At 36.3% G+C, this 11690-nt stretch overlaps 1 protein-coding gene across 2 annotated transcripts in view; it reads left to right on the top strand.

Annotated features, from left to right (window-relative positions):
• Positions 1 to 11690, top strand: part of LOC141436371 (uncharacterized) — a 143322-nt gene that overhangs the window by 10563 nt on the left and 121069 nt on the right. The window contains exon 1 of one of the 2 annotated variants that reach the window (XM_074099309.1): positions 2418 to 2606. The exons of the other annotated variant lie outside the window; for it this stretch is intronic. The gene's annotated coding sequence lies outside the window, so the exon portion shown is untranslated. Of the gene's footprint in view, positions 1 to 2417; positions 2607 to 11690 lie in introns of those variants that run through there. 2 annotated transcript variants of the gene reach the window in all.

Here is an 11690-nt window from a genome sequence, read left to right as displayed (position 1 = left end):
AAGCACGTCTTGCTTGCTGCTCCATCGGCCACGGTAGAAACACAATAAAAATAAAACCTACCCGATCTTCAAAACGCCCGATTTAAAAACACTTGATAACTTCGACAATCAGTTTTACAAGTGAGCCCGCTGTTCGCAAACTATCGTGCCGGCGCTCTTGACCTACGGTACTCGACCGGACGATTATTTCTTGTTAATTGCTGTTACTGAGCGATCGCGCGTGCTAGGGCATAAGTGCTAAGGAGTGTGCTAGAAGATGAGTGTGGTAGAATTGAGTATGGTAGAATATGCGTGTGTTAGAATATAGTGTTGCTAGTGCTTGAATGACAACAATAGTGCAATTAAAGAAGACACTTGCGAATTTCTGTTGATTTTTCTAGTTTCTAGTAGATATATCGCTATTGACTTACGCATAGACAGAGAGAACGAAAATAGGTTCCGTTATTGCATTTCGCTACGAAGCACTTGTTTATTATCCGTTTGCTCCGCTTGTTTTCCTTGCTTTAAAAACAAACTATTTTTACTTAATTTATTTACTAGTTTTAAATCTTTTATAAACGGCTGATCTAATTTACTTTTAAAAGCCGTGGTGGCCTAGTGGTTTGACCTATGCCTCTCAAGCAGAGGGTCGTGGGTTCGACCCCGGTCGCACCTCTGATTTTTTCGAAATTTATGTGCGGAATTACATTAGAAATTTACCACGAGCTGTGCGGTGAAGGAAAACATCGTGAGGAAACCTGCACAATCTGCGAAGCAATTCAATGGTGTGTGTGAAGTTCCCAATCCGCACGTGGCCCGCGTGGGAACTATGGCCCAAGCCTCTGGTTTGGGAGGAGGCCTGTGCCCAGCAGTGGGACGTATATAGGCTGGGATGATGATGATGATGATGAATTTACTTTATAAACATATCTTTAATCTAGCAAAAAACAGAGCAAAAGAAAAGAAAATTCACAAAGGTCGTGTTTGTATTGTTCTTCTGTAGCAACACGGAAACTGCTACATACCTAATTAGTCTGATTTCCGTCGTAGTCCAATCAATACATGTTTCTTTGTATGGGGATGGTCACAATAATTCATAATTTGTGAAATTGTGTAGTATTTAACTAAGCTAACACAAGAATTTTTTTTTGTTGACTGGACTATTGTGCGACAGCCAAACAATTTGATTGTGACCTAAGTAAAAGTTAATTCTTTGTGATTTTTCTACGGTTAGTGGGCAAAGAACCGGTTTTATTGATTTTTAGGGTTCTGTACCTCAGTCGGTTAACCGGAACCCTTATAGGATCACTTTGTTGTCCGTCCGTTCGTCTGTGAAGACATAAGAACATTCGCTTTATCACGATGTGTGTTGCCGAATATTCGCGAATACTTCGGCACTTCGGGCGAAGCCGCAGACACTTCGCCCCACTGTCGGTAAACTCGCGCACATCAAAGGCGCATATAAACTATCGATATTTCTTTGCTTGCAATGCAGCCATACACAATGCCGTAGGCCGAAGACGAAGTTTTATCGCAATAATTTTTATCGCGATGTGTGTGGCCCAATAAGGAACGCGTGGAGATATCAAGCTGAAATTAATATTAAATCTTCCGGTCTGCTACGCCTTGGAGAATTAAAATGAAAAGTCACCTAACAAAAGGGTAATTGAAAAAGGTGTTTCCATACAAATTGCTGGGGATTCTAACACATACCCATAATAACCATATTAATTTTTATAAGTGGTCCAATTGTCCAAGAAACATCTTTTCAAACAGAATTTCATCCAAATTCGTTTTTTGCACGAAGCAGTAACACACAAACTTGCACGGACGCGCATATATATTTACAAACTGTAAATATGTAGTAGGTATGTAAAAAGATATTAAACCCAGTAGTAAAATTGCAATCGAATTTTAATCAGTCGTAACTATAGTGCAAGGACTGATTTCACTGTAATTAAGCGCTATTAAGCTTTCGGATTATTTAATTAGGTTTATTTGTATTTGTAATAATTATACATAAATTGTAGTATAATAGTAGTTTTTTTATCACGATGATTTTTTATTCTTGGAAAACCGAAATTTCACGGATGGTTGGTAGTTGGTACCCAGTCGGGTACTTATTGAAATAAACGCGAAATATATTACTTTATTGTTCTCTTTTACCCCCAACACAGCGGTAATAATAAGTATACTTGAAAAAAGAAAAACCAGGCAGTAAACTTTTCTGAAATAATTATAAAATCATAAATAGTTAATACATGGGCTATAGAGTTATTTCAAGCCCTGAAGAGATTGTTTCCGGCCAGCATCGTATCATGCAAACCTTGACGGATTAAAACAAAGTGTCAAACCTTCCCGGGTCCGGAGTTAGCGCCGGTGATAAATCGGTTGCACTCGAGGGAGAGGACCGAAAGTGGAGTGACACTCGGAGGGGGCACCGACGCAGCTCACCGCTCTCGCAGTGTGGTGCCGCCTTTACTAGCAGAAGCCCGCGTCGCGTCTGAAGCAACAGTTCAAAAAGAAGTTACGATTTCGAACGTGGAACAACGGATTACTCGTGACGTTTTAAATTTGGAATCGGAAATGTTTTTGTAAATTTGCCTGCCAGTTTGCTGTTTTTTTTGGTAAGTTTCTCCTCTGTTTCAGCCAGTGTTTATTACAAGTTTTCCTGTAGGTATTTTTGTGTAATAAAGGGAGGAAAGCTTCGCTCGGCGCTGTTTATACGCGCGTTACCCGCAAATGCACGCTCGTGCAAGCTTTTTACGCGAGTTCTGAGGTTCGTGCGTTGACTCTGCGGAATAAAAAAAAAGTTAGTACTTACTGTAAGACTTACACGTTTTGTTTTAGCTTTTGTATTCACTGAGGGTGAATGTATTTTGCTAACGTTCATATTATAGACGTCTCTTGTGTATTTACAAGAGGGAATTTATATTATATTATATTTAATGTATATTTTCACATATTGTTTCGACAATGTTTAAACTTACATACTTAGACTTTTAAGGTTTCTACCTAATTGAATTTCGTGCTAAAATAAATTTGTAAACTTAATTTGCGTCAATTGACACAAACTACAGCTACATATTTATAAAGATGAAAAAAAAAACTCCAAGCACCTCCTAAATATTATTTTAATGCTAAAAATCTCGTTCTAATTAGCATATTTGTTTAAAATACCTCATTAATGTACAGGCAGCTCCTGTCATCTCACATGGTCGGATTCGCAACCTGTTTAGTTCAATGACCTCACGTATGAATGAAAACATAAATATAAATTGGACTTAAGAAAAAAATGTTTTAAGGCATAAACTTAATGACTTTTGCGGATAAGCTTAGGCTCACGGGCAAAAGCTGGCAGAAAAGCTTTTGCGGCAAAAATAGAGAAAATAGAGTTAAGTTTTTATACGAGATATTTCCAAGGCAGTAAATTAAGAGAAAAATTGACTATTATACTTGCCTGTTTGATTAGTTCCGCTTGTTTTTACTATCCTCCAAATTTTATATATACGAAATTTTGTGTGTTTACGTGTGTGTTTTAGTTATAAATATATATAGCTCGATCTTGGGAATAATAAAGATTAAATTTTATCTCGATATTCCTACGGGATAAGAACGCACGCGTGTAAAATCAACTGGAGACAAGAAATTTTGTACGAGCTTTCTTCATACAAATTAAATGAAGAACACGATTTTGAAAAATCCCGCAAACATTCAAAGGTTAACTGGAAGAGATCCGTTCAAGGGATGAGTTCGCCTTTGTACATTTCTTTCTCATGTTCACTGATATTTTCGTGTGTATTTATGTACAACAAAGAGTTTTACAATACAATACCATATTTAGAAAAAAATCCCGGAATTTTAATTCAAATGCCAGACCTAATGGCGCACGCAACTATTCAACATGCAGATAATGATAAGGTAGTAATATTATACTAAGAAAGCATTAAATTGCTCGTTTGCCATCCAGTCGAATAAAAAAAAATTATGTAGTAGGTACTTGTTTTATATAAGATATAATTTGCTAAGTACTTCACCTTCGTTCTATTGTGGTATTCGTTGGTATGATTGTTTATTTTAGGTATTTTACTTTAGTCTTAGGTAGAGAAAACCTACGAAACTCCGTTTGTGAATTGTAGGTCTAAATTGGCAATTAAAAGTTTTCCATCAACTATTTTTTGAAGCCAACCATCCTTCATCCTACAAGCTCCGAATAACTGAACTTTCTAGTAAAATGATACTTGAATTGAAAAATAGTGCTCCAATTTTATCTTATCTAGATTAAATTGTAGTAAATTCGCTCTCCGCTTTACGAAAATAATTAAGTGTTGAGTATTGAAGTGTTGGCTTTCCCCAGAAAATGGCTGTGAAAATACCAATTTCTAAAGATGCGTTTCCACCAAAGATGTGCGAGAAACGCTTCATTTACATCATCGCACAGCACTTCTCTAGTGGAAACAGCTGAGCGGAGCGAGGCGAGGTAAATGAAGCGTTCCTATTGGTTCATGAAAAACACAATCCTCGTGACACATCCTCGCACCTCCCTGATGGAAACGGAGCGTAATGGTCCATTCGACAACAAACAGACCCAGTGCGGGTCGATCTCGCGCACTGACGATTTCATACAAATGAAGGAATTATAACTAAACTTTTTAATTATAAAATTGTAATTCATTAATAATGGACGGATCTCAATATTATTTAAAACTCTTTCACTAATTTTAAAATTTATACTCGTATGCCAATGATGATGATTAATAATGACATTCCTAATGATTAAACGCTATAATTTTTCTACGTAAATAACAATTTGTATTGTAAATTTAAAAATAACCAAAATTAGACATTTAATATTATGCATGCTAATTCAAGCAAATGATGGCGCACTTTTTTTTATTCTCACTTTAAATTACAAAAGGGATGTTGACACCATTAAAAAAGCGAAAAAACATTTTATTTTAGCCCTGAAAACCAGATTAATTTTCGATTAACTGCAAAATTAGATTTCTATTGCTTTAAAACAAATAAATAGTTGATTGAGTGTGCGAACAAGTGACGTCATAAATTGCTATTTCCATTCAAACTCTATGGGAGAATTGTGTTTTGACAGCTCATAAAAAGTGCGTCAATTGATTGGTGGTGTGGTGTCAACATCCATATTGTAATGTTTACGCGCTCTAAGCTTTATATTGCAAATAAATCATTTCGTTTCATTTTTTAAATTAACTGTAGTAGTTACGAGTAGGTATAGAGAAAGAGAAAGAGTAGCTAGGTCCCTATAGTAACAAAACACACAAACAAAAGAAGTTTATAATCTATATCATAATTATATTAGCATAAAAAACTTTAATTACCTGCTGAAATAATTTTTAATATCACAACAATTGTGGAAGAATATTTTTAATTGCTCATATAATAAGACCGGTATGCCATTTTGAAATTCCTAGTTCACATTGTTGACATCATCATTAAAGTCATATAATATAATAGGTTAGTGTTACATGATTTGGTATAATATACTAACGACTAAGGTCATCTTTTGACATGGAAAATATGAAGTAAACATTGAGTAAGTTTTTTACAAATCATCATAGGTGAAAAACTTAAGAAAAATGACACAGTTATATGGGACTTCTCGTAAGTTATTTTCTGAATAGGAAACGCCGACTTATAATAAAAAATACATAAATAAATAAGTAAAAAAACATGAAACTAAAAAAAAAAACAAAAACCCGACTGCCTTCAAAGAATTGAAAGAAAAAAGAAACAAGTCTGTCATCTGATTTAGAACTGTGTGTACGTAACTTCAAGTTCAACTAATACTAGCTATTTTCTTCGCCAATAACTAACAGTAGTACGAGTAAATACATCAGAGGCACAATTTTGGCCAAAAATCTCCTAATCAAAGTTTTTAGGTCAAAACTGCACAATTTTTACAACTCGCTGTTCTCAACTGTTGTCGAAGCTCAAAGTAACTGTAACGCAAACTTACAGTTAGTAGGAAACGTAAAGTCACGAATTCTAGTAACCGAATAACCAAGGTTTGCCTCATCGCATTGTTTTGTGGGACAATTTTCTTTCTCACATTAAACTTGTAAGGCTACGCCATTGATGAGCGGAGCGATTTCGAAAGCGTTTGTCTGTCAGAAAACAGTCGTTTCTTTGCGATTCAATCTGGCCTGGATTCTTTAGAAACTGGAAAGCAATAACAATAATTTACTGTTTAAATTCAGGAGAGTAACTTAAATGTCCTAGTGCTCGACGAGCTAAAGCCCAATGGATGACACCCTGCTGTCAACTCTATTGCTTTTGACGTTAAGTTAAAAATGACAACTACTGGGATACCAGCACTCGGACTACCTTATTTAGGTTTTTTATTCTCAATTAGCTGTTACCAGCAATTTTGTTGGTTTGGTTTTGTTGGGATTTTGAAATTTGTTGAAATAAGAAAAGTCCACGGTAATCAGGGATAGTGATAACTTGTTATTAGTGAATGGAATACAAAAAATATTCTAAAATTATTCTTATTCTTGCCGATGCTCGCTCATCTTATGGCATGGCGTGTTCTAACAAATCTAGTTCAGTTGCAGTGGGTGCAATGCAAGCCCTAAATTAGGTCAGTTAGCCCAGCGGGGTTTGACAACTTGGCGATACAACGACTCCCTCCAGTCTCTTTTGAAAGTTCCGTAGTCAAAACGGCAAAAACGGAGGCTTTGATTCACCATATCGGTCGGCAAAGCAAATTACACAGATATGCACACATGGCCATTGGGGTCAAAAGGTGCTCGATCCTTATTTCTTTTGACTTTGACTTGCGAATCGTAGGACGTCCACCAACGAGATGGACAGGTGATCTGGTTAAAACCGCAGGTTCACGGTGGATGTAGGCTGCTTCCAACCAAAGCAACTGCAGGTCTATGGGAGTCCTATGGCTGAAAGTGATGATGATGATATCGATTCATAGTTCGGCTCAGCGACTTTTTGCACTATAAAGCTGTAAATGGCATGGCATACATAATAATTGGGTTAGTCGCTCCACGAGGTGGAGTGATGACTTGGTCAACGTCACAGGAGTCTGATAGATACAGGCGGCACAGGAAGGCTTACGTCCAAGCAGTGGACGTCTTTCAACTGACGATCGATGATGTTATTAATGGATAGGTCCATGTGATCAAAGATTTTCTTTAATCAAAACATTTCATAACTGGCGCTCAGCTAAGTCTCCAATTTCCTTTTAATCCACTGTGACACAAATACGGCTTTTGCTGGCAACACAGCGTGAACTATTTCCGTCGGGGTTGCCCTGCTCCTTTCACTAAGCGTTTTTAATAGAGCCTTTTCAGCGACAACCTAGTTCCGATGTCAAGCTAAAAAAGTGATGTAATTTTTGTTTCTATATTTTTTATTCCTTTGATTGGTACATGGATACGCAAAACGCGACTAGAAAACTTCTGCATTTGATACAAATGGCGATGATTGAGTGGGGTTTACATTATATAAAAATGATCAATTTAATGAAAACTGGTTAATCGAGACAAGTTGATCGAAAATATTACTTTAACTCTCGTGAGGCATGATTTGTAAATCTAATAATTGAAATGGCTCAACTCACCATTTTTAACTCAAGAAACGGTCCGACTATTTTCGATCTTTTCGGAAGATCTTTTTTAAGGCGAGCGCGTTCACGACGACTGTGGCGTACCACGCACTGCCTACACTTGTAAATCAAAGTTGGAAAAAGGAGGCAAAGTTGTTCTAGCACGGGCAAAGTTAGCAATGGTTCATGCTAAGATGATCATTAAAAAAAACTATGTGAGAAAATGATCAGTCCTCATAGAAAAAAAATACGTGTTATGATGCATTGTATATGTAATAGACGTCTCTGAAAGCGGAAGTTATTTATGAGCAAATCTTTAAGGCATCGTATTCAGATATTGCAAGGAAGCGAGACGTGTTGAGCCAGACGGTATATCGAGCGGGAGCTTGAATAATTAGTACCCTTGTTTGCATATTACTTAGCACGCCTCGATTAGTTACAGCGACTTGTGCAAGTGAGATGAGAACGATGAGATGCTGCGGAATATTGACAACTTTGCCCTTAACAAGATAATTAAAAAAAATACATCAAATTTTTGGTGCGTCAGTTTACTTTTAGATTTTATCGAACAATACGCTACTAGCAACTCACCACGGTTTCACATTGGTGCAACTTTGAAAAAAAGAGGCGACTTCAAATTTTCTATCTCCCTTTCCCTAAAACTATACACATTTATAAATCTTCATATTGAATCAAAGTACAAAAATTTTTTTTACTGTTATTAATGTAACGTAAAAGCCTTGCATCTGTAAAAGATTTGTAAAATTACTAGTCCCCACAAACGCATAATAAAAGTTTTATAACATAATTATTGCGCAGTGGATTATTTTTATGTTTGTTTGTTTAACTGGGATAGTTTAATGGTTCAAGTTAAATTGCGAGCTGGAGTTAGAAAAGTGGTTTGGCGGGTTTACGTACATTCTTATATATGTAGGTACCTATAGCAAGTACTTTGTGCAATTCGCATAAGATCCCAGTGTTCGAATTAGGTACTCAAATGCATCGATACCTGAGTATGTCAAGCTTTTGTATATCGCAACATTCTGAAAAATCCACAGTAACATTGCCATTTTCAATGTTCCAAACTAACTGAACCCATTTATAATAAGCACAGGTTTTGCAATTTATGGCTGATTTTGGATTAAAAATAAAAATTATAACAAAGAGAAGCGAGTCCAAACATTAAATAATAGTAATTTATTTATACCGCTTACCTGAAAAATGACAAGAGTTCAATGTTTTTAAATATTTTAAAGTAATTAAATATATAATTGAATATCAAAACTATACTGGAACTACCAACAAGTGACGTAGAAATATGTTATTTCATTCTGAAGAATTGGTTTATTGGATCATGGTACATTGAGATCGACTAAAAAATGTATGGGCTATTAAGCACCGGCGCCGGCCGTAATCGAGGTAATCGAATCACGAATTCGCTTTTTTCTCCTTTTTTAGTTTCTTACTTATCATGAGATAAAAATAGTCTGCGGTCATTCACTCCGGCCGAGGCTTTTTGCTCTGCATTTGTTCAAATATGGGAAATTGAATCGGCTTTTTGTAAGTCCCGTTGCCTTGGTTTAGGGTTACTTGAGACGGCGAGATCTGGCAATGACGTGTGCTTATTCGAATTTTGATTTCGATTTGTTTTGTTTGATTTAAGTTGCGCTTTGAATTTTGGAGTATTAGAAAGTGACTTTTTTCCACTTTATTAGCGCATTAAATGTTTTGTTTATTATTGGTAATTTTAGAGACTATGATCTAAAGATTAGATTTTTTTTTACTCGTTCGCGCCAAAAAGGGCGCGGCACTCTTTACGCGACTCGCTTATTTTGGCACAAATTTTGAGATAAGCAAAGTTAAAGTGCAATAAGTAAGGCAAAGTTAAACATAATTATACATTTCTAAGACGGAACCTACTCAACGTTACCTACATTTAAATACGAAAAAAGTGTACGGACATAATGACTTTCCCTCACGTAGAGGAGACGCGGCGAAATGGAGTAAGTTCATTATTACTATGGTAAGCAGGACTTGGCGAGGTTTGCGCGAGTTACCTACTGCTCCCCCGGGATAAGGATCTGACAAATAGGACAGCTTACTTAATGGGTTTATTTTAGAAATTTAAGAGAATCATTAATTTTATCTTGGTTGTATTTACATTTTTTCATTCCTCATGCTTATAAAATTCGTATTTACGGTTGATGTAGGCTACATATTATTATTGTAATTTTTATGCACTTGTAAAGTAAAGTATTTTTTTTAATTAATACCAGAATTTAAAGAGTATTCTATTTTTGTCATAATTAGTGTTCTGTAATTAACAAAGCTAACAAAGCTAGCTAGTATGTTAGAATTGGCATACATTTTAGGTAAAAAAATGTGCTCTCGCATTTAAACAAAAATTAGGCAAGCGAAATGGTGAACTTTTGGAAAATATCGAAAATAAGTTTTTGGTATATAAAATATTTTTAATACGATATTTTTTTGCTGACGGTACTTTTTGTCGACTGAACTTGTATTGTCACCCAAACTACATTTGCATACCAAATTTTAAGTCGATACCATTAACCGTTGAAGAGTTCCGTCCTGTGGCGACGATTCTTGGGTCGATTCGATTACCGGGATGTTACTACTAGATTATTGTATCGTCACGCAATTTATATAGGTATACCAAATTTCAAGTCAATCCGACTACTGGAAGTTGGTCGAATTTAACTTGCAAGATTTGACATCAGACAGACAGACAGACTGACAGACAACGGGACAGGTGAAACTAAATCAAAGCTGTAAAAAAAGACTGGGCAGGATGTGTTTTACTGGCGCACCATTGCACCCTAACTTCCCACCTTAGTCATTTGGCCTACAACCTGCCGAACACCCTGTATTAGCAATCCAATCGCGCACATCTTTGCCCCGGGCAAAGGTAATTTGTTGTCATGCCACAGAAAGCCTACATAATTTATACGCCGGATACCTTAGACATACCAGAACTTAGGCTTATTGAATGAGTTACATCTTGTTTATATAGCAGTTCAACATAGACATATTGACTGTGGTAGTTTACGTAAGTAATGAAAATTAATCATTATCATTTTATAAAGCATTTCTGTCCATCATTCACGTCGCTAACATGCGTTTACGTATACGTAACAAATCGAACCTTTTCAAAGTAAAAAATATCGTATTGTCACAAAGCACCCGTTCAGATATTCAAGGCATTTATTATGACGAAATTCCACTCACATTCATCAGGTTAAAGTAGGTAAGTTACTCGTCTCATTCATCGCAAACTCCAGCAAAACGCTCGCAATAGCAATTTTCCTGATAAATTGATTCTCAGAGGAAATAAAAGCGATTTTCCCCGACGCTTTATCACTGGTAGGCACCAATCGGTGCGGTGCAAAGGACATCGCCGGATTGATTGAGGAATTGCCGTTGTACCGGTCGGGTTTGCACCAACCGATCTGAGGGTCTATTGCGTAACGTTTCTGACAATCGCGATCACAATCAAATGATAGTTTTTGTGTGCGAGTTTTTGTTTGTGATCGCGAGCGTTGAAACATTAGGCTATACGACCACTGGCCCTATACTGCGAAGTGCAAAATTGGAACTTTGTATATTGCCGTCCCGCTAATGCTTATGTTATTTAGTACGATACAAACTTCGTTTATAACATTTTGTAGTAGGCCCCCTGGTACTTCTATGAATGCTGAAATATGTATTTGAAAGAAAGATACATTTATTTTGGTTACAGTTATCAGTACCACTCGTACCATCTTACAGTAATAAAAGTAAAAATCCCTTCCGGGTTTCAAAATGTTAGTGCTGTATTGTACTTTAAAAAATAAAACAAAAAAATTAAAATAACAATGTAACTAAATTAATCAATTGGTTCTTTGTAAATAAAAAAAATCACATGCCAGATGAGTTGTTGGGTATTGTTGTTGTTGTAGGATAAGTTGGATGTGTTGTGGGCCAAGATAACCAACGAGTGGACGCCCACCAACTAGAAAAGGTGACCTAGTAGAGGTCTACTCGTCTAGGTAGACGACGATGGTGGGATGCCGGGAAGGCAACAAAGTGTACATGGTTTTTAATACAACTTTTCAGT

The sequence above is a fragment of the Choristoneura fumiferana genome, chromosome 16 (genome assembly GCF_025370935.1).
Source record: "Choristoneura fumiferana chromosome 16, NRCan_CFum_1, whole genome shotgun sequence".
Taxonomy (NCBI): domain Eukaryota; kingdom Metazoa; phylum Arthropoda; class Insecta; order Lepidoptera; family Tortricidae; genus Choristoneura; species Choristoneura fumiferana.
The sequence above is the reverse complement of the archived record's forward strand: the minus strand, read 5'-3'. Positions and strand labels throughout refer to the sequence as shown.